Source organism: Balaenoptera acutorostrata, chromosome 9 (assembly GCF_949987535.1).
Source record: "Balaenoptera acutorostrata chromosome 9, mBalAcu1.1, whole genome shotgun sequence".
In the NCBI taxonomy this organism is placed as follows: domain Eukaryota; kingdom Metazoa; phylum Chordata; class Mammalia; order Artiodactyla; family Balaenopteridae; genus Balaenoptera; species Balaenoptera acutorostrata.
The window spans coordinates 108,039,907-108,061,810 of NC_080072.1; the positions used below are offsets into that span (position 1 = coordinate 108,039,907).

The 21,904-nt window shown below is 38.5% G+C and overlaps 1 protein-coding gene and 1 pseudogene across 5 annotated transcripts in view; both read right to left on the reverse strand.

The window, feature by feature from the left end:
• ARHGAP32 (Rho GTPase activating protein 32) overlaps nucleotides 1-21,904 on the reverse strand; it is a 282,949-nt gene that overhangs the window by 215,468 nt on the left and 45,577 nt on the right. The gene's annotated exons all lie outside the window — the stretch shown is intronic.
• Nucleotides 19,235-20,470, reverse strand: LOC102998628 (pre-mRNA-splicing factor 38B-like; annotated as a pseudogene).

A 21,904-nucleotide genomic window follows, 5' to 3' on the forward strand; every position in this document is an offset into this window, starting at 1 on the left:
CAACAGACGAATGGATAAAGAAGTTGTGGTACATATATACGATGGAATATTATTCAGCCATAAAAAGGAACGAAATTGAGTCATTTGTTGAGAAGTGGATGGATCTAGAGACTGTCATACAGAGTGAAGTAAGTCAGAAAGAGAAAAACAAATATCGTATGTTAATGCATGTATGTGGAACGTAGAAAAATGGTACAGATGAGCCAGTTTGCAGGGCAGAAGTTGAGACACAGATGTAGAGAATGGACATATGGACACCAAGGGGGGAAAACTGCGATGAGGTGGGGATGGTGATGTGCTGAATTGGGTGATTGGGATTGACATGTATACACTGATGTGTATAAAACTGATGCCTAATAAGAACCTGCAGTATAAAAAAACAAACAAAACAACTAATACTAAACTTTCATTGGGTTATTTGTATGGAAATATGTTAATATAAATGTTTCAGACATTACATGAAATTTCTAAAAATCTTATATTTGTATTTGTATGGAAATATGTATGGAAATATGTTAATATAAATGTTTCAGACAGTACATGAAATTTCTAAAAATCTTATATTTGTATTTGTATGGAAATATGTATGGAAATATGTTAATATAAATGTTTCAGACATTACATGAAATTTCTAAAAATCTTATATTTGTATTTGTATGGAAATATGTATGGAAATATGTTAATATAAATGTTTCAGACATTACATGAAATTTCTAAAAATCTTATATTTGTATTTGTATGGAAATATGTATGGAAATATGTTAATATAAATGTTTCAGACATTACATGAAATTTCTAAAAATCTTATATTTGTATTTGTATGGAAATATGTATGGAAATATGTTAATAAAAAAAAAAAAAAGAATCAGCTGGACACCTGCCCACACATATGCCACTTGAACCAAATCACACTGTGGTACTGTCTTGAAGTAAGGATAAAAAGAGCCAATACCAGAAATTTCTGCGTAGAAATAAAAAGACGCCAAGTCCATTTACTGGCCTTCATTTTGAATACTGGTGATGAGCTCACAGGCTCCACGGTGACGGTGAAGTAATAAAATGCCAACCAAGAAAACAGATGAACCAACTGCACTATTATCACTAACTGAAATTTTACATCCACAAGAGAAGTGGCAAACAGATGGCGGTGCCACCGCACTGGGGACGACAGCATCCACACCCCGCCATCACTGCAGAACTCGCAGAATTATACTAGAAGACGTGGCAAGAGATTCAAACTTTTAGAAGGCTCTGGTCCCTGCATTCAGATTACAGAAGCTCTACAACGGAATGGTTATGTATTAAAAACTTAGTAATTCAAACCAAAGAGAGTCAAAGAGAGGAACCCACATTTATTGAGGTTTAAATACCGGCCAAGAGAGTTATACCAGTGAAAACGGTGAAGAAAGAACCTCTGAAAATTCTCTCCTCAGTTTTTAAAAGATTCTGAAAATTAACCAAAGGCTTGCAGCAATCCAGGGAGCATTTTTTTTCAATAAAAATGACTGAATCTCAGTAGAAAGAGTGAGCTTTGTGTTGCTTTAACTTGACCTAATCCCACCCCTGCCTCGCATTTCCACGGTATCCTTGAAAACCAACAACCTACAACCCATGAAAACCAGCAACCTGGCAGACACCAGAGGTTTGGAGCTGCTTGAAAGCTTCGTTCCCAAGGAATTCTCAACATAGGGACCTACCTGGTACCTCCTTAGAACACCCCACTTGTACAGCTATCTTTATTTGATATGACTCAGGGACCAAGCTGAGGGTTGGAAGTCTGTAGAGGTTGCAAGGGCAACAAAAGGTAAGATGTGGAGAGGCTCGGCAAGGTTTGGGGACACAGGAAAAGAATCACATAATGGAATCCCTTAAAATGAGCCAATTTTTAAAATTAAGTTACTTAAGGATTTTAATTATCACCTTAACTGGGACAAAGTCTGCATAATTATATATATATATATATTACATTAACATGGCCAGATAGCAAGCAACAAAATTATGTCTAAGCTGCTAAATGAAAATACGCAGTTAGCTGCTACTGAAGAACTGGAACGTCAGGTGGCACTCTTGTAAAAGAAATAATTATGGTAACAATGGTAACACAGGCTAAGAACATGAACCTCAAGTTTAACATTACACTACGTGGCCAATCCAGATTCTTTTATAAAACATACTTCAAAAGAAACTACTTAATTTTTTTCCGAATACACAATCCATATCTTTGAGGAAATGCTTCAGATGCTGCTGAAAAAAGTCATTCTTTTTGGACCCGGACAAAGGTCAAGGAGCTTTCATCTTCACTCTCCCTAATCTCTCTCATTTAAATTTACAGTGAGGATGCAAGTAAAACATATAATGAATGATGCAACTGTACTCCATAACATATTTACTAGTTTGTTCGATTTACTTTTTTTTTTTTTAATCTGGTTACAAAACATCTTAAGGTAAAGCATTTTTGTTGGGATGTGGCAGGAAAGCAAACAACTGTTTAGGTATTTTTGTCTTCTCCAGGCTAAATTTGTGACATCACGTTAAACTAGAATATGCTTTTTAAGTGAAATTTCTCACAAGTAATATTTCACAACTTAGAGAACTGACAGTAAAACTTTTTTTAAAATAAGACTGAAATATCTTTGGACTAAGTGATTTCACATCAAATCAATTCAATGATTGGCTAACATTTAAAATGTAAAAATCTAACAAATAAGAGCCTAAAATTTCATATAGTATTCAATATATAAAATAACTTTTCATAGTTATGTAGCACATACTTTATGGTTCTTATACAAATATTTACTCTGTTGTGTTGATGTCGTTGTTTTATGTTAAGAAATCCTGCCCTATTTTTGACAGCTATTAAACATGTGGCAAACAATTATGTTTTCTGATTACAGATGAAAGTTCAGTAGAGTAGCATTTTCTTATTAAGTTAAATACACTAACAAGCAAGTATTTCAAACTAAATGAAAACCACCTGGAGTGTCTTCACACTGTCAAATGTAAGCATGACACACTACCAGAAAATCAAATAACTTTCAATTTTAAAACCTAGGGAAATCCTAGTTCTGGTAATGGTATAACAGCTTATATTTTTCCACCACGTTGTCTATCTCCAACAGGTTAAGGACTATCAACTGTGAACAAAATATAAGACAAGTAATTGAAAAGACAGAAGAAGAACATCTAATGAATGGCTATGAACTCTGAAGAGCCATCCCATTTCAGAACCCCCTACAGAGTCAGCTACGGCCTTTCTAAAAATGCATCACAGCCCACCTTCTCCCTCTACCCATTTCTTCCTTCCCTTCTCTTCCCCCTTTTTCCTCAGGTGTCAATACCAATAATATACTAATAAACTTCCTTCACATCTCTCTCTGCCCCACAGAGTTTGCTTCCCAAAGGAACCCAATCTACAAAAGCAACCAAACACCAGCAAAACTATCAGGGATTCAACCACTTAAACAACCACACTCATGGGTAAGGTCCACATATCTAAGCTCTTCCCGAGAGCACATCCCAGTTCCCACAGTGTGGGAGTAACCAAAATTCCAGCAGAAAGCCACAGTCTTATTTGCTGGAGGTGTCAAACGACAGAGTTTGGGGTCACCAAAGTGAGTGTAAATTTGAATGTAGAAATTCCAGAAAGGAGAGGGCTGCAGAGGAGACCTATACTCTAAAAATAAGCTCACTTCAAATTCGTGGCTGACCCATTAACTCACATGTGCAAAGAAAGACTCCACGGAGCCCACCGGAGAGCAACAGCTGGAAGGTTGAAAGAGGCTGAGACGGTATCTCAGCTGCTGCCACCCGAGAGGAAACAGAATTTCAGCCAAGCCTAGAAACTGCTGGGTAAAAACCTCAGGCTTTACACTGAGGCTCCTTCCTGAAGAGTAAAGGCTATGCCCCAGGATTAAAGAGGTCCTCTTGAACTAGGGCAAAACCAGCCCACCCTGGTACACTACAAAACTAAGGTACCAAAGGTTCAATGTGATCACCCAGTAATTTTACTGCCTACTAAAACCAAATTGATACTCAGAGAAAGATAACAGAAAAGACAGACTCTCTACAACAATCATCCATAATGATTAGGAGACAACAAAAAATTACTAGGCCATTGTAAAGAGAAAAAGCTGTCAACAGAAACAAACCACGGAATGGCCGAGATATTGGAATTAGCAGGTAGTTGAAATATAAATAGAGTAAATATTCTAATTAAAATACAGAGGTTGTCAGGCTGGATAAAAAAGCAAGGCCCATTTATATACTAGTGACAAGCAATACACCTTAAAAATAAAGACATAATGGGAAAGAATATAAAAAAGAATGTATATATGTGTATAACTGAGTCACTTTGCTATAAAGAAAAAATTAACATAACATTGTAAATCAACTATTCTTCAATAAAAGATAAAAATAAAGACAAAGATAGGTTGAGAATAAAAACAGAAAAAGATAAACCATCAACATAGTAAGCCCAAGAAAAGCTGACTTGACTATATTAATATAATCACTTTTTAAGAAAAAAATGTACTAGCAGAGGTAAAATGGGACTTCTGCAAATAATATAAGAAAAGTCAACTCATCAGGAAAACTTAATCATAAATGTGTATGCTCCAAATAACAAAACTTCAAAATACATGAAGTAGACACCAATATGGGCATACCTCATTTTATTGCACTTCCCTGTATTGTGCTTTGCAGATACTGTGTTTTTAACAAATTGAAGGTTTGTGGCAACCCTGGAGCAAGTCGATATATCTGAGCCATTTTTTCAACAGCATTATTTTTTAATGAAGGTTTGTACATTGTTTTTTTAGACATAATGCTATTAGACACTTATAGACTACAGTTTAGTGTCAACATAAATTTTATATGCACTGGGAAACCAAAAACTTCATGTGACTCACTTTATGTAATATTCGCTTTATTATGGTGGTCTAGCGAACCCACAAAACCTGAGGTATGCCTGCAGAAATAAAGGGAAAAACAGATATCCATACCATAATTAGAAAATTTAACACCTCTCTTCCTCTCTAGAAAATCCTAGACCAAAAAATAATGATATAGAAAAATTGGATAATATACTATTAAATCAACTTGCTTTAATGGACATTAATAGAACACTACAAACACAGAATATACATTCTTTCAAATGCATGTGGAACATAACACTGAGATGGAGCATATGCTGTGCTATAAACCAGGGCTCAAATTTCAAAAGAGTTAGTTTACAGAGTAAAATTTCTGATAACATAATTAAATTAGAAATCGGTAATAAGATATCTAGAAAAGATTCAAATATTGATATTTGGAAATTAAGCAACATATACACAGCCAATGGGTCAAAGAAGATATTAAAAGGAAATTTAAAATATTTCATAATTTAACAATACAGAAAATATACTACATCAAAACTTGTAAAATCCAGTTAAAGCAGTGGTTAGAGGGAAATTTATAGCATTAAATGCTTAAATTAGAAAAGAAGATGACTTGAAACCAATCATCTAAATTGCCACTCATAACCTAGGAAGAAATAGGTAGAAAGAAATAATGCAGATAAGCAAAAATAAATGAAATAGAAAACGGAAAATCAGTAACTTAAAAAACTAAAAGATTAATAAATATGAAAAGCATCTTGCTGAACTGATGTTAATACTTCAATAAAAAGTTTTAAAAACAAAAAAAATTACAAACTACATAGTACTGAATAAATGACATTTTTTTCCTAATTGACTTGCAGATGCCCAGTAAAAATGTTAAGTGTGCTGGGTCTAAAAGCGGGCTTTCCAAGGTTATCTACCTCCATCATAGGGTCCAGAAGAGGCATTTCAAAGACAACAGGCCCTGGACAAAGAGGATATCCAAGTGCCCAATAAGCACATAAAAAGGTACTCAATGCTCATTAGTCATGAAAGAAATGAAAATTAAAACCACAACGAGATACAATTGTACACCCACTAGATGGTTAAAACTGAAGAACTGACAAGACAAAAAGATGTAGGGCAGCATTTCTCAACGTACAGGCATACCTCAGACATATTGCGGGTTCAGTTCCAGACCACTGCAGTAGAGCGAATTTCACAATAAAGCAAGTCACACAAACGTTTTTTGTTTCCTGGTGCATATAAAAGTTATGTTTACGCTAAACTGCAGTCTACTGAGAGCACAATAGCATTATGTCTTAAAAAATGTAATTAACTAATATTTGATCAATTTAATATCAATTTTTTTGCTAAAAAATGCTAACCATCGTTTGAGCCTTCAGCAAGTCATAATCTTTTTGCAACAGCAACATCAAAGGTCACTGATCACAGATCACCATAACAAAAAAGTCTGAAATATTGTGAGAATTACCAAAATATGACACAGAAGCACAAAGTGGGCAAATCCTGTTGGAAAACTGGTACCAGTAGACTTGCTCGATACAGGGTTGCCACAAACCTTCAATTTGAAAACACCCCATTATCTGTGAAGCACAATAAAGCAAAGCACCGTAAAACAAGGTGTACCTGTATAGCTAAGAATCCCCAAAATCCTTTCAGGGGTCTGACACGGTAAAACTATTTTCATAATAACTTATCACCTTGTCACTGTGTTGCATGATGGTGTGAAAGCAGATACATAAAAATACTGGTGTAACTATGAACAAAGGCAGTGTAATAAACTATAGTAAGTCATCGTATTCTTCACTAACATGCACTCACAATTCCAAAAAGCAAAATCTACTTTCATTTAAAATACGTTTGAAGCAGCAAAAATTATTAATTGTATTCAATTGTGACCCGTGAATCGATGTATCTCTTTAATATTCTGTGTGATGACATGGGAAGTACCCATAAAGTACTTCAGGCTTCAGTACACAACAGATTGAGGTGTCTGAGGAAATCACTTGAGTGACTGCAATAAGGGATGAACTAGTTCCATTCTTCACTGAATGACATTTTTATTTGAAAGAAGAACCAATTACGGTTACTCAAACCATATTTGTCAGGAATTTTCTCAGAAATGAAGCAAGTCTCTCACTTCAAGGAATAAAATTGTGTCTGTGGCAAATGATAAAATCTGAACTTTCAAGTAAAGTTAGATTTTTGGAAAAATTTGTATCTGACACTGTGAGCTTGATAGCTTTTCTGATGAGATCAGTGATATTATTAATAAATGGTCTCACAAGGCCAAAATCAAGGTGTCAGCCAGGCTTGACTCTCAGCTGTCAGCTCTAGGAAGAATTTGCTCCCAAGCTCATTCAGGTTGTTGGCCAAATTCAGTTCCTTGCAGTTGCAGGACTGAGGTTCCTGTTTCCTTGCTGGCGGCCAACCAAGGGTCACCCTCAGCTTCTAGAGGACACTCACATTCTTCCTCACCTGTGCGCCTTCTACCTCTGGGCCGGCACCGGCACACCTAATCCTTCTTGCCTTCAAATCTCTCTGACTTCCCCTCCTGTCACCAACCTGAGAAAACTCTCTTTTAAAGGGCCTATGTCATTTCCATAACTTAAAGTCAACTGACTTGGACTTACATCTGTAAAAATCCCTTCACAACAGTACCTAGATGAGTGTTTGACGGAACAGCCAGGGGACAGGAATCCTGGGGGCTGTCTTTGGAATTCTGTCCACCAGTCTTCTCACGGGCTGCCCCCAGACAAGAACTGAGTGCCACAGGGATGTAAAGGCAAGCCTGTCCCTGGGAACCATGTGACTCCCCTGACAGGTAACTTTGGCTCAATGGTTCCCCACTGGCTTTGCCAAAACTCTGAAAACTATGCCACAGTCTGGGGCTTTTCCTACCCACCTTCCTTTACTTCCGTCTCCCTCACAGAGGTCAGATCTGCACAGATCTCTTCCAGCTGGAGGGATGGACTTGCTCTGGACTGGGCTATGAATTACTCAAATATATCCATTTATCAAAACAGAGAACAGTACACCTAAGACATGCATTTTACTATATAAAAGTTATACTTCAGGGCTTCCCTGGTGGCGCAGTGGTTGAGAATCTGCCTGCCAATGCAGGGGACACGGGTTCGAGCCCTGGTCTGGGAAGATCCCACATGCCACGGAGCAACTGGGCCCGTGAGCCACAATTGCTGAGCCTGCGCGTCTGGAGCCTGTGCTCCGCAACAGGAGAGGCCGCGATGGTGGGAGGCCTGCGCACCGCGATGAGGAGTGGTCCCCACTTGCCTCAACTGGAGAAAGCCCTCGCACAGAAATGAAGACTCAACACAGTCATAAATAAATACATAAATAAATAAAAGAACGTGAATTAAAAAAAAAAAAAAAAAAAAAGTTATACTTCAATCTAAAAAGATATATGCTAAATAAATACCAATGCTACTAAAAAGAGTCCTTATCTTCTGAAGACAGGCATTATGTATGAAAATAGTTACTGATGAAATGATACAACGGCAGAGATTTGCTTCCAAACAATCCTGGGTGGTAGGAGCGGCTTTGTGGATAAAGTAAAATTGGTCATATATTAAAGACTGTTGAAGCTAGGTGAGGGTTCCGTGGGAATTCATTATATTTACTCTCTACTTTTGTACATATTTGAAAATGTCCATAATAAAAAGATAGCTGAACTAACCTATTCTTGGCAGTGAATACAAAACAACAGGAATTCTAATACATAATTGGTCTGAGTACAAATGGGTACAACCCCTTTAGAGATCAATTTGTTTAAACCTACTAAACCTAAGGCTACATATGCTCTTCAACCCAGCAACTCACTTTTAGGACACCATAACAAACTCACGCAGAAGTCAACGTTCAAGGCTGTTCCATGCAGCAGAGTCATCAAAAAATTTGCAATAATCTAAACATCTCTGAGATAATGGATGAAGTAATTGTGGAATACTCACACAGTGAAAATATACACAATAGTTAAAATGAACTGTATCTTCATATAGCTACATGACTATCAAAAAATGATGAGGGGGCTTCCCTGGTGGCGCAGTGCTTAAGAATCCGCGTGCCAATGCAGGGGACATGGGTTCAAGCCCTGGTCCGGGAAGATCCCACATGCCACGGAGCAACTAAGCCCGGGTGCCACAACTACTGAGCCTGCACTCTAGAGCCCGCAAGCCACAACTACTGAAGCCCGCACACCTAGAGCCCGTGCTCTGCAACAAGAGAAGACACCACAATAGAAGCCCGTGCACCGCAAGGAAGAGTAGCTCCCACTCACCCCAACTAGAGAAAGCCTGCGCACAGCAACGAAGACCCAACACGGCCAAAAATAAATTAATTAATTAATTAATTTTAAAAGTGAGAAAAAAGCTGCAGAGTAATAAATATGATACTTGTTATATAGTTGTAATATGTACCAAGAAACGGTACATATTATTTATGGCTAGATGTATGTACTTAATAGAAAGGGTATCATGAATGAGTATGACAGTGTACCAAATTCAGGTTAATGGTTACTTCTAGGTAAGAAGAAAGGAAAATAACATCAAGGGTTCAACTATATATGTAATGTTTTATTTTTATTTTTTTTTAATATCAAGCAAGTTAGTAAAATATAAGGAATTAATGAAGCTGGTGTGTTGGTTTATGTTTCTCTCTATTCTTTCCTGTTTGTTTGAAACATTTCAAAATTTTTGGAAAACACGAAACAAAAAACTATAAAGCTATTGCAAGAGTTCAAGAGAGTTTACTACTTGATAACTGACAAGTTATCGAACATTAAAGTTTTCAAATAAGATTTTTTTTTTTTTTAAGTATTTGTTTATTTATTTATTTATGGCTGTGTTGGGTCTTCGTTTCTGTGCGAGGGCTTTCTCAGTTGCGGCGAGCGGGGGCCACTCTTCATCGCGGTGCGAGGGCCTCTCACTGTCGCGGCCTCTCTTGTTGCAGAGCACAGGCTCCAGATGTGCAGGCTCAGCAATTGTGGCTCACGTGCCCAGCTGCTTTGCGGCACGCAGGATCCTCCCAGACCAGGGCCCAAACCCGTGTCCCCTGCATTGGCAGGCAGACTCTCAACCACTGCGCCACCAGGGAAGCCCCAAGATTTTAAGAATCAATTTAATCAATTTCAAACATTACAGACTATTTCAGAACTATAAATTATCTCACTTCAAAACACCCACAGTTAAATACTGATTTAAAAGAAGTCCTGCTGACAACACTAATAACACATAGTACAAAATATGAATTATGAATAACTAAACCCAAAAATGTAGTCAAAGCATTGTGCCAAATAATTTTAAGATTATAAAATATATATGTAAGATGAATAGCCTACTATATCTACATTATTTTTCTTAAAAATATATATCCAAAGTAAATATGGCAAAATGCAAAATTTTATTAAGTTTAGATGATGGGCACCTAAGTGCTGTGATTCTCTGTACTTTATGTTTTGAAACCTTTTACGAAGTGGAGAAAAATAAATATAATTGAAATATCTGCAGAAAGAATGGTAAATATATAATATGTATATACATATATATACATATACAGCATTCTAGGAAATTCTTCCCAAAGATCTCCATACTAGCTGTTCAAAAAAGAAAAATGTTTATTTATTTTTAATCTTCTACCTGAACGAATCTGGCCACTTTTATACTAACTAAACCACCTCTCCAGAGTGGAATGGGAAGACCTACTCAGCATTATGAACTTTATGCTTTATGAATTTTATGCTTCTTTAAAGGGGAGGTTCTGTCAGGATAAATGTGTTCTAGGAAAAACAAACAAACAAAACCCAAAGGTAGTTGTTTCTATCTTTGATTCCCCACTTGATCACTACCTTAGTTTTCTAGGTTTAAAGTAGGACTTCACAGGTTTTGATCACTGTAGTGGGTTGAATGGTGGTCCCCAAAAAGATATGTTCATGTCCTAATATTCATATGCAGTGAGTGTTGCATCATTTAGAAAAAAGACCTTTGAAGTTAAAGATCTTGAGATGAAATCATCCTGTATTTCCAGTGGGCCCTAAATCCTGTTATAAGCATCCTTCTGAGACAGAAGAGGAGATTAAGACACAAAGGAGAAGACCATGTAAAGATGGAGGCAGTGACAAGAGTGATGTGACCACAAGCCAAGGAAGCCTGGAGCTACCAAAATCTGGAAGAGCTAAAGGATCCTACAACCTGTGGAGGGAGTGTGGCCCTGCTGCCACCTTGATTTCAGACTTCTGCTCTCTAGAACCGTGAGGGAATAAATCTCTGCAGCTCTAAGCCGCCAGGTTTGTGGTCATTTGTTACAGCAGCCACCAGGCACCAATACAATCTCCCCTTCCAGACATTCCCCTACCGATTCAACTAGCTACCCAACATGGTACCTGCCATGACTTTCCTTGCTCTGTAGAATCTCAGTCCACATTTCCTGTGCCCCTCCCCGAGCTCTTGCTTGAGCCCCTACCCTTAGATGCTATATGTGTAGCAATATAACCTATTCTGAAACTTCCATCATCTGTAGCAAAAGTAGGTCTGTACCACTTTTGCTGTTATCAGCTGGAATTAAAGGACTGGTAAAGTGGCAGGGCACCATGGACACAAATGCGGGTGTGTGGGTAAAAAGTACCATTGAACTTGGTCTTCAAATAAGAGAAAACCAGCCCTGGGTGGTGGTAATATAAAAAGAGAAGCAGGAATAAGTGATATTATTGGAGTACAGAGTCTCCAGTCACAAACAATTACAGAATTTCTGAGCAGAAGTACAACATGATGTGATTTATAAAAACTAGAATCTGATTAAAATGTAAAGGCTACATTAAAAGATGTGTTTGAACCTAACATCAATTTATGAATCAGCTGTATCTTATCAATTCTAATTTCACAGAAACAAAAGTAATTGGATTCTGCAGAAATTCTGACAGTTAAGACTCAACTACTTTCCTCAGTCCAAATCTCCAAGGCCTCAGGCTGTTCTGACCCAACCTACCAGCCACAGTTTCAGGTTTGGATGTCATGGCCCTAATCCAAATGATGCAGCTTCTGCACATCCCTGCAAAGTAAGCGTGACAGCAAGAATGCAGAACAGGGGCTTCCCTGGTGGCGCAGTGGTTAAGAATCCGCCTGCCAATGCAGGGGACATGGGTTCGAGCCCAGGTCCGGGAAGATCCCACATGCCACGGAGCAACTAAGCCCATGCGCCACAACTACTGAGACTGCGCTCTAGAGCCCGCGAGCCACAACTACTGAAGCCCACGGGCCTTGAGCCTGTGCTCTGCAACAAGAGAAGCCACTGCAGTGAGAAGCCCACACACTGGAACAAAGAGCAGCCCCCACTCGATGCAACTAGAGAAAGCCCGCGCGCAGCAACGAAGACCCAACACAGCCAAAAATTTAAAAAATTAAAAAAAAAAAAAAAGAATGCAGAACAAAGAACAAGAAATGGCTGGTGGAACAAGGACAGATGTCCCCAGGTAGAGGCCAGAAAAGGGACTGCAGTGATAGAAGTGCACAGGAAAGGTCTGGAGCTAGACCAGGAACCAGTTTTAACACCTGTGCAGCAAACATTTGCAACATCCCAGAAAACAGATTCAAGTGATGAGTGAAAATCAATTAACTCTACTAAAATCATTGAGTACATTATTTAGAGCAGAGACAAAGCTTCTGAATTAATAACATACTGGTTTTAAAGACCATGTTTTAGAAATTAAAAGCTTCTATCTCCCTAAAACTCCAAAACTAATTTACCAGCAAATCCTGTCACTTTACCTGTAAGACATATCCTGAACCTCACTATCTCTCTCCTCTGCACTGCTACCTTAGTCTAAGCCATCAGCATCTTTCAACTGGACTAGCATTTGCTTCTAACCCATCTCCCTTTCTCCATTCCTGCACATCACGATCTGGTATTCATTACCAAAACGGTAGTGAGAGTAATATTTTCAAAATAGAAATAAGCGGGACTTCCCTGGTGGTCCAGTGGGTAAGACTCCACACTCCCAATGCAAGGGGTCCAGGTTTGATCCCTGGTCGGGGAACTAGATCCCGCATGCATTCCACAACTAAGAGTTCGCATGCCCGCAACCAAGAAGTCTACATGCCGCAACTAAAAGATCCAGCGTGCCACAACTAAGACCCGGAGCAGCCAAAATAAATATAAATAAATATATATTTTTTTAATCTAAATAAGCTCACATCACTCATCTATTTTAATTTCTAATGGCTCTTCACCGCCCTGTCATGCTCCAGCTCTGCTGACCTCTCACTTCCTTCCTGGTCCACTGCTTTCCAACCAGAGTAGCTTTTTTGCACCTGCTACAGACCCTGTTCGTTCCTTCCCCAGTGCCTCTGCGCTCTCTACTCCTGGGGTCCCTGATTTTGACCCAGCTGCCTCTTCATCCAGGTCTCACCTCAAATGACCACCCCACCCCAGGCCTTCCGTAACTAAAACAAACCCTCCTAATCACTTGCCATCACTCTTTGCTCCTAATGATTAGAAACTGGCTAAAGACCATCCATCGCCCAGCTCCCAACATTATCTATCCTTTGCATAACACTGCACCAATTCTGAAATTATCTTCTTGTATTTATTTAACTAGAATATAATTCCCATGAGAGCAGGAACCCAATTTGTACACACAACTCAGAAATAGAAACTTAATTGTTGCATGCAGTACAAGCACTTTGGTAAACAGTCTGGCATTACTTCCTGAAGTGGAACATTCACATATGCCTAGCAACTAATGTCCTAGGTACATACCTGAGGATTTCCTAATTTCCTAGCTATACACCTACCTAGTGTCTATACCTAAGAGAAACTCTTGCACAAGTGCAACAGAAAACAAGTACAAAAATATTCTTAGAAGCACTGTTCACAATAACAAAACCTGGGAAACAACTCAAATGTCCACAAACAGAAAACTGGATAAATAAATTGTAGTCATAATCATAGAATGAGATATACATACATTATAAGATGGATACATTTTAGTGACAAGTAATAATATAGATGAATTTTAGCAATGTAATATTAAGTGGAAGAAATTCTAGAGATTAGACAGAGCATCATAATCTTTTTTTTTTTTTTTTTGGATTTTCTTATTTATTTATTTATTTATTTATTTTTGGCTGTGTTGGGTCTTCGGTTCGTGCGAGGGCTTTCTCCAGTTGCGGCAAGCGGGGGCCACTCTTCATCGCGGTGCGCGGGCCTTTCTCTATCGCGGCCCCTCCCGTCGCGGGGCACAGGCTCCAGACGCGTAGGCTCAGCAATTGTGGCTCACGGGCCCAGCTGCTCCGCGGCATGTGGGATCTTCCCAGACCAGGGCTCGAACCCGTGTCCCCTGCATTAGCAGGCAGATTCTCAACCACTGCGCCACCAGGGAAGCCCCATAATCTTTTTATAAAATTTAAAACTAGTTTTTTAAAAATAAAATATTCTTAGGAATATATAGATGCAATAAAACTATATTAAAAGGGAAGCAAGAGGGCTTCCCTGGTGGCGCAGTGGTTGAGAATCTGCCTGCCAATGCAGGGGACACGGGTTAGAGCCCTGGTCTGGGAAGATCCCACATGCCACGGAGCAACTGGGCCCGTGAGCCACAATTACTGAGCCTGCGCGTCTGGAGCCTGTGCTCCGCAACAAGAGAGGCCGCGATAGTGAGAGGCCCGCGCACCGCGATGAAGAGTGGTCCCCACTTGCCGCAACTAGAGAAAGCCCTCGCACAGAAACGAAGACTCAACACAGCCATAAATAAATTTAAATAAATAAAAGAACGTGAATTTCTTTAAAAAAAACAAAACAAAACAAAACAAAAACAAAAAAAACCCTCCAAAAAAAAAAAAAAAGGGAAGCAAGAGAATGAATATAGGAACCACTGTCTAAACTGTTTACAACTAGGGGTTTATTATTATTATTATTACAAAACAATATAAAGAAAGTAAAGTAAAAAAGATATAGTCAGTTCAGAATTTCGGGCTTGCCCACAGTCCCAATTCAATGGAAATAAAAACCCAGATCTCTGTGACACAAGGTTCTCCCAGTGGATGCTTGAATGTTGCCTGGGGCTGTTCAAGTTTTTTTTAAGCCCTTTCTGTAGAATGCTATCATTTATGTACAGACATGAATGAAAGCAGATTTTAAAAGTCCTTAAATGAACTCTTTAACAATCAAAAACTAGCTGAGGACTACCCTTCCTCACCCAGCTCCCAACAGTCTTTATTCTTTTCATAACTCCGAAACATTTCTGCCTGAAAGTACGAAACAAATGATTTTCAACACTAAAATATCTATGGAGTCAAGACAATAAGGCAACAATCTGAAAGTATAACAACAGGCACTGGTTAAAAAAAAATGGGATACAGCCATTCAAGAAAATACCAGGCAGTCCTAAGAAAAGAACCATGAGGGAGACACTTTACATAATGATACAGAATTATGTAAAAAAAAAAAAAAAAAATGTTTTCAAGGTACAGAACAATACATACAGTAGGTTAGAATTTCTGCTTAAAGGAGGGAGAAGAAAAACATATACATGTTAAATAACTATACTCATACTTGCAGATGCTTAAAATATCTCTAGATGGAGACACAAGGAGTGAATATTATAAACTCTGCTATTTCCTTTGAATTTTGAACATCTGAATGTATTTATTATTCAAAACATAAATTCTAAAATTTTAAAATAATAAAAGAAGACTATAATGGAAAACAAATACATTCTGAAGAGCACTGGTGTTTTTCAAAGAGAAACTACTCCAAGATAGCTATTCTTATCTTAACTGTGTACACCCGCAATCCGGATGATGAAAATATCGTTCACAAGGAGTGCACTGTTCAGTGGTTCTGACAGATCTTATTTGAAGCTTTTTTTAACAACTCTTTTCATGTTCTGAATGCTATATATCTTTTTTTTTTTTTAATATTTATTATTTTATTTGGCTGCACCGGGTCTCAGTTGCAGCACGCGGGATCTTTAGTTGCAGCATGCGGGATCTAGTTCCCTGACCAGGGATCAAACCCAGGCCCCCTGCACTGGGAGTGCAGAGTCTTAGCCACTGGGCCACCAGGGAAGTCCCTGAATGCTATATATCTTACCTACATGTAAATAAGATTGGCTTATTTCTCCTTTTACTTACATTTTCTTCTGCTTGAAAAAGATTTATATCTATTATTACCAAAAGTGTACCAACAACCAGTATCAATTCATGTCTAACTTTTGAATCACTAGTAAGATAGTTCACCTTTTTAACTGGAAATTAAAAACTGGCCTTATTTGCTTTTTTGATAAGAATTGTGGGGTTTTTCTTCAGTGTTAGATAACAGTATTTTTATCTAAAATGACCTGTACCTGCCTGTACACCCAACCACAGACTTCAAAAGTGAAATGGTGATTTGTACTTCCTCGTGTGGGACATTTCAAACTAATAAATTTTAAAACAGATAATTAAATCAAAAACCTACCATCTTCACATTACTTTTCAAAATGGAAGTACTATAACAAGTGCCAAGGAATACAAGAAGTTAAAACAGCACATCTTCAGGGGAGGGGTAATTTTAAACACTGTTATATTTATATAAATTTAAATATATTATGGTGTGGGCATTGTAAAAGTCATCTGGATTTTTAAGACAGATATGAAATTTCAAAGACATTTAGAGCTACTTAACTCACATCTGACATCAGCTGTACCTCGATAGAGTGTTTGTGACTTACTAACCTACCATCAGCTGGTTTTATTCCAGTTCAGTAAAAATGTATACAAATAATAAAATAGGGTTCTGCTTACAAGATTCCTATTCTTTTTTTTTTTCCCAGAAATTTGCATTTAATTTGAAAGCAGTTAAGATAACAGATCAACTAAAATGGCTAGTGTATTTCAAAATATTCCTGATTTTGGTTATCAGTTCTTGCTAGGTTTGAATTACCACTAAATGGTGATGACATATTTATTTATTGTACTTGACAGTACAGTTATTCAGCAGGTATTAATGCACAAATTGAAAAAAATAATATAACCTTTTGCTGATTTGCTATAATGGACAAGGTTTCCATGCTTACTACCTGAAGCTCCCTTAAAGATGACACGTTTGAGTCTGGCCTTTTCATGCCGCTGCCTGGTGAATAACTGCTGACATTCACACACAATGTGTGAGTTGCTATGTAGAACAGGTGACCACTGGTGACGGACCACCTTTATATTTGTATATGCAGACATCAAATAAAAGAATGATAAATCATTTCACACAGATAAAGCAGGCAGGTTGCAGTTGCAACCTGTTTTTTAGCCAAGTTTTGTCGAATGACTTCCTCTAAGCAAACACTGATTGCTCCCTGCTGGACTGCTTTCCCTGCTACTACTCTCCAGTTCTCTATATTTTTGTACAAGACTATATAGCTCAACCGGTACTTCTGTTGCAGTAGCCTCCAGCAGTGTACCCCTGTGTATAGTACTTGAAAGAGCAAACAATCAGAAGAACCCAGTATTTGCATTTACATTTGCACAAATCTTAATGACAATTTGCAAAATTCCTACACAGCACATTCAGCTTATTCTAAGGCAGCTTTCAAGTTAACTGCCTACTTCCTGAGTGTCTATTCCATTTTCTCACCCACTGACTCTGCTTAACCATATATTTTTATATTTCTCTACACAGCTGGAGAGGAGAGGGGGGTAGCGTATGAAGACTCAGAGGGAGTTTCTAAGTCAAATATATTCTATAGGCAATGACCAGAATATTGCCATAACTGCTATATCAAATGAACTGTATATAACTGGATATTTTAAAATCAGTCATTACTGCAGCACTGTTTTTATAAGTCTATTATGTACATCTTATTGCCTTCTTAATTCATATTCAGAGGACTCAGGAGAAATAATGTTTTTCTTATTGTTACCTATAGGTTCATTAAAATCCGTATTTCATGGAATGAAGCTAATTATCTCACCTGAGAGATGAAAGACTAAAAAAGCATCTAAGGAATAAAACTACACCGCAAAATGTTAACCATAAAAAAGCTTGTAGAAGCATCAAAAGATTATCTAATAAAGCTGGAATCTGCTACTTGAAAACTTCAATATGTGATTTTATTTTACTGAGCCATTCTGTGCACTGGTCCTACACTGACATCCATGAGGTGACCAGGTACAGCCACAGTATAACTTTATTTTTTTAAAGGATTTAATCCAGTATTTATTCCACACTCACGATCCTTCTCTGTAATCAGAATACAAGTCATTAGAACAATCTATCAAATAATTTGCTGATAATCTTAAATAATGCAGCATAGCATTACTTTTAATACTTCTCTGTTCTAGATTAAGTTTAAAACCTCAAACAGCAATCTTCATTATCAATAAAAAAAAGTTTTGAATTTAAAAAAAGGACACTATATCAAGCTGTTTCATAATTTAAGTATTTTCCATTTATAAAAATGCTTTGGAAGCTTGAGGCTTACATCTATTTCTCTACTCATCTGCCCCCCCCTCCCAATTTCACATTAGCATAGGGTTGCTGCAAGAATGCTAGGCTTTAGACATTTTCTCCTTTTATAGAGTACTTTAAAATCTGAAAAATTCAAGAAAAAGATTACATGTCATGTATTTTTTCAAATAAAAAAGGAAAACTTAGTGAATAAATTTTAGGTATACTAACAGTGTCCCTTTGAGGTAGAATGCTAAAAGGACTTTTGATCAAGTCACAGCCTAACTGAAACCTTTGCATCAGAAACTGACTTCTCTTAAATTCTCTCTAAAGTTAACTGTGGAGAATATTAGGTTTGACATATTAACAAGAGCCTTCCAAGATAATATACAGTGGACAAGAATGTGAATCCTACAACTGCTGCCTTCATGTACACTGAAAGCATGTAATTCTCCTATAATAGACATCCAAGACCCATTTTCAAAGTTTTTAGCATTCTATTACGAAAAGCACAGCCATGCTAACTTCAGTACACAAACCATAATCCCACACCTACAAAACAAAAATAGAATTAGTGGCAGTTTATTGCCTTATACAAATTTAACCAACATGGCAACCATGCCAAAGGAATTAAAACATTTTCAGGACATATGTACAGACTGTACATCTCAAAAACAATTCAACAATAAAATGCAAGAATAATCTGTGCATCATGTATCAAACTCAACAGTTGGGTGAAAACATCAATGCAGTAAATGGGATTACAAAGGCACTTCCCTACACAAAAGAGGAAATGAAAATGCAGCCTACAGGGAGCTTGAAGAGTGTGTAACTACTTCACCATCTCAACTTGGGAGGAAAAAAAAAGCAGATTTAATCCAACATTTACAGGATTCAATGTGATCCACTTATACAAAAAATTTTCACACACTCTCCTCTTTGCTTTTATGTTGTCTTTCTTGGCTCTCTGGTTCTATACTTTGGCTCCTTTGGCGATCATGTTTGTCAGACTGGTCCTTACTATCACTGTGATCTCATTTGTAGGAACGTTCTTTGCTTCTGCTACGCTTCCTAGATTTTTCTTTGCTGGGGCTATGTTCCCGTTTTCTTGATTTTTCAACACTGTCAGTTCTTCCTCTACTGCCACTTCTACTCCGTTTATTTGATTTTTCTTTACTTTCATTTTTATGTTTACTTGATTTCTCTTTGCTCCTGCTTCTACTTCGTTTCCCCGCACTTCTACTTCTACTCCTATGTTTTCTTTCTTTCTTGGAATCTTTTCTGTCATCTCTATGCCGCCTATCATCTTTGTCTTCTTTATATTTCTTTCCTTCTACCTCACCCCTACTTCTCCGTTCCTTGGACCGTTCTCTTGACCTCTCCTTTTCTCGGTCATTACCTCTTTCCTTATCATAGTCACAATCTCATCTTCTACCTCTCTCATTTTCTTTTTCTCTTTCCCGATCCCTGTCCCTTCTATCCCCTTTCCTATCACGACTTCAACTACGGCTTCTATGTCTTTCCCTACTCCTGCTATGCCTACCTTCTAGCCCCCGATCAATATTTCAGGATCTTCGCCTTTCTTTTTCCTTCTTTGGCTTCACGCTCTGGTTGCCAGCGTTCTTTCCTCTTTCTAATTCTCAGTCAAAACTAGAAGACCCATGGCCCTCCCCATGATGGCTTCTACTTCTGGATCTTCTTGGGTACCTCCGTGGACTCAGTGATCTCCTTGGAGACCCTGAACACCTGCATTCAACATATCTGTCTATTTCCTCAGTGCTTTCCTTTCCATCTTTCTTGATTTTTCTTGGCCGCGTTTTAATCTGTTGATCAATATTCTTCTGACCTGGAACCGGAATTCTTGGAAACAAGGTAGAACACCACTCCAGTTTTGTGAGCAAAGACCATAGCATTTCTCCAATGGTCATTACACAGTCTCCACCAGCCTTCACATCTAGGTCCTCTTCAGCATCAAGGAAGGATTCAAATCAGTCCCATAGATCTGTAGGTGGCTGTGTGTACCTTATATACATAAATCCAAGGGCTCTAATATATGGAGAATCTGTGTGTGTTATAAGACCCATCACTTGCTTGCGAGTTAACTTCAGAGTAAATAATCTGTATAACAGGCAAAAAGCTGTAGAATCAATTCCTTCTGTCCTAACACCTAGAACCCCTCCGCACATCCCTGTTTGGCCAGCTGTCTTCCTGCTTCCTTTCGCCCATGGTTCAGCATGTGTGACCTTAAAGTAGATCTCGTCCACCACCTCGTGGTAGGTCTTGAGCTCATAGAGCTGCACTTTGAAGTAAGGCGACGACGGGATACTGGTCCGGTCGTGGGGTGGAGATCCACAGTCTCTCCGTGGCTCCGCAGCGGCAGCACACTGCCCTGCCTGCCTGGGGCTGCCGGCTCGCTGGCGCCTCCGCGCCACACTGCTGCTGCTGCTGCTGAGCCGCCTGGGGCTGCGGCTCAGCGCGGGGCTGTGGTTAGCCACGTTGCAGCGGAAGGAAGGAGGGAGGGAGAGGAGGGGGAGGGGGCCAAGCTCAATCTCGCTCTTCAGGACAACGGTCCGGGACCCTACTCCATAGGACGCCGTCAGAAGATGGGGCCTCCTTGCTGTGCCCCAGCCGGGTGAGAGAGGGCAACCAGGACGCCCAACAAATGGACCCCGGGTCGAGAGCAGAGGCCGAATCACGGGCCACGAGAACTCCAAGCAGAAAGTGAGCCGGCGGCCTTGGAGCACGATCTCTTCTGCCAACTGCCCCTTCATAGTATAATTTTAAAACACAGTTACAGGGACTTCCCTGGTGGCACAGTGGTTAAGACTCCGTGCTCTCAACGCAGGGGGCCCGGGTTCGATCCCTGGTCAGGGATCCCACATGCATGCCGCAACTAAGAGTTCGCATGCTGCAACTAAGGAACCCATGTGCCACAACCAAGGAGCCCTTGAGCCACAACTAAGGAGCCCGCCTGCCGCAACTAAGACCTGGCGCAACCAAGTAAATAAATAAATAAATAAACTAAAAAAAAAAAAACACACACACACAGTTACAGAGCTTCAAAAATATTGATCCTAAAAATGTTTTTTTAATCTCTAAAAGCAGAAATTATGTCACTTTCTCATGTTCATAACTTCTAATACTATATTATTTTTTATTTTTCTTTAACATCTTTATTGGAGTATAATTGCTTTACAACAGTGTGTTAGTTTCTGCTGTATAACAAAGTGAATCAGCTATACATATACCTATATCCCCATATCTACTCCCTCTTGCATCTCCCTCCCACCCTATCTAATACTATTTTGAATAACGCATTAATTCAAAATACACCTGCTTTTTAAAATAAAAAGCATAAAACAAATTGACTGGATTTCATGACAACTGGATAGATTTTAAATATGTTAGTTAATACTGTCGAATACCTTTGGAAAATTAGAAACATCACAACTATCAAAATACAAAAACATATGCACTCACAGCAACCCATGCATATACTATTATATAATATTATCTACCATTTATTATGTACAAACTATATGATTCAAATATCTTCTTAATTCATACATCAACCCTGTACGGTAGCTAGATAA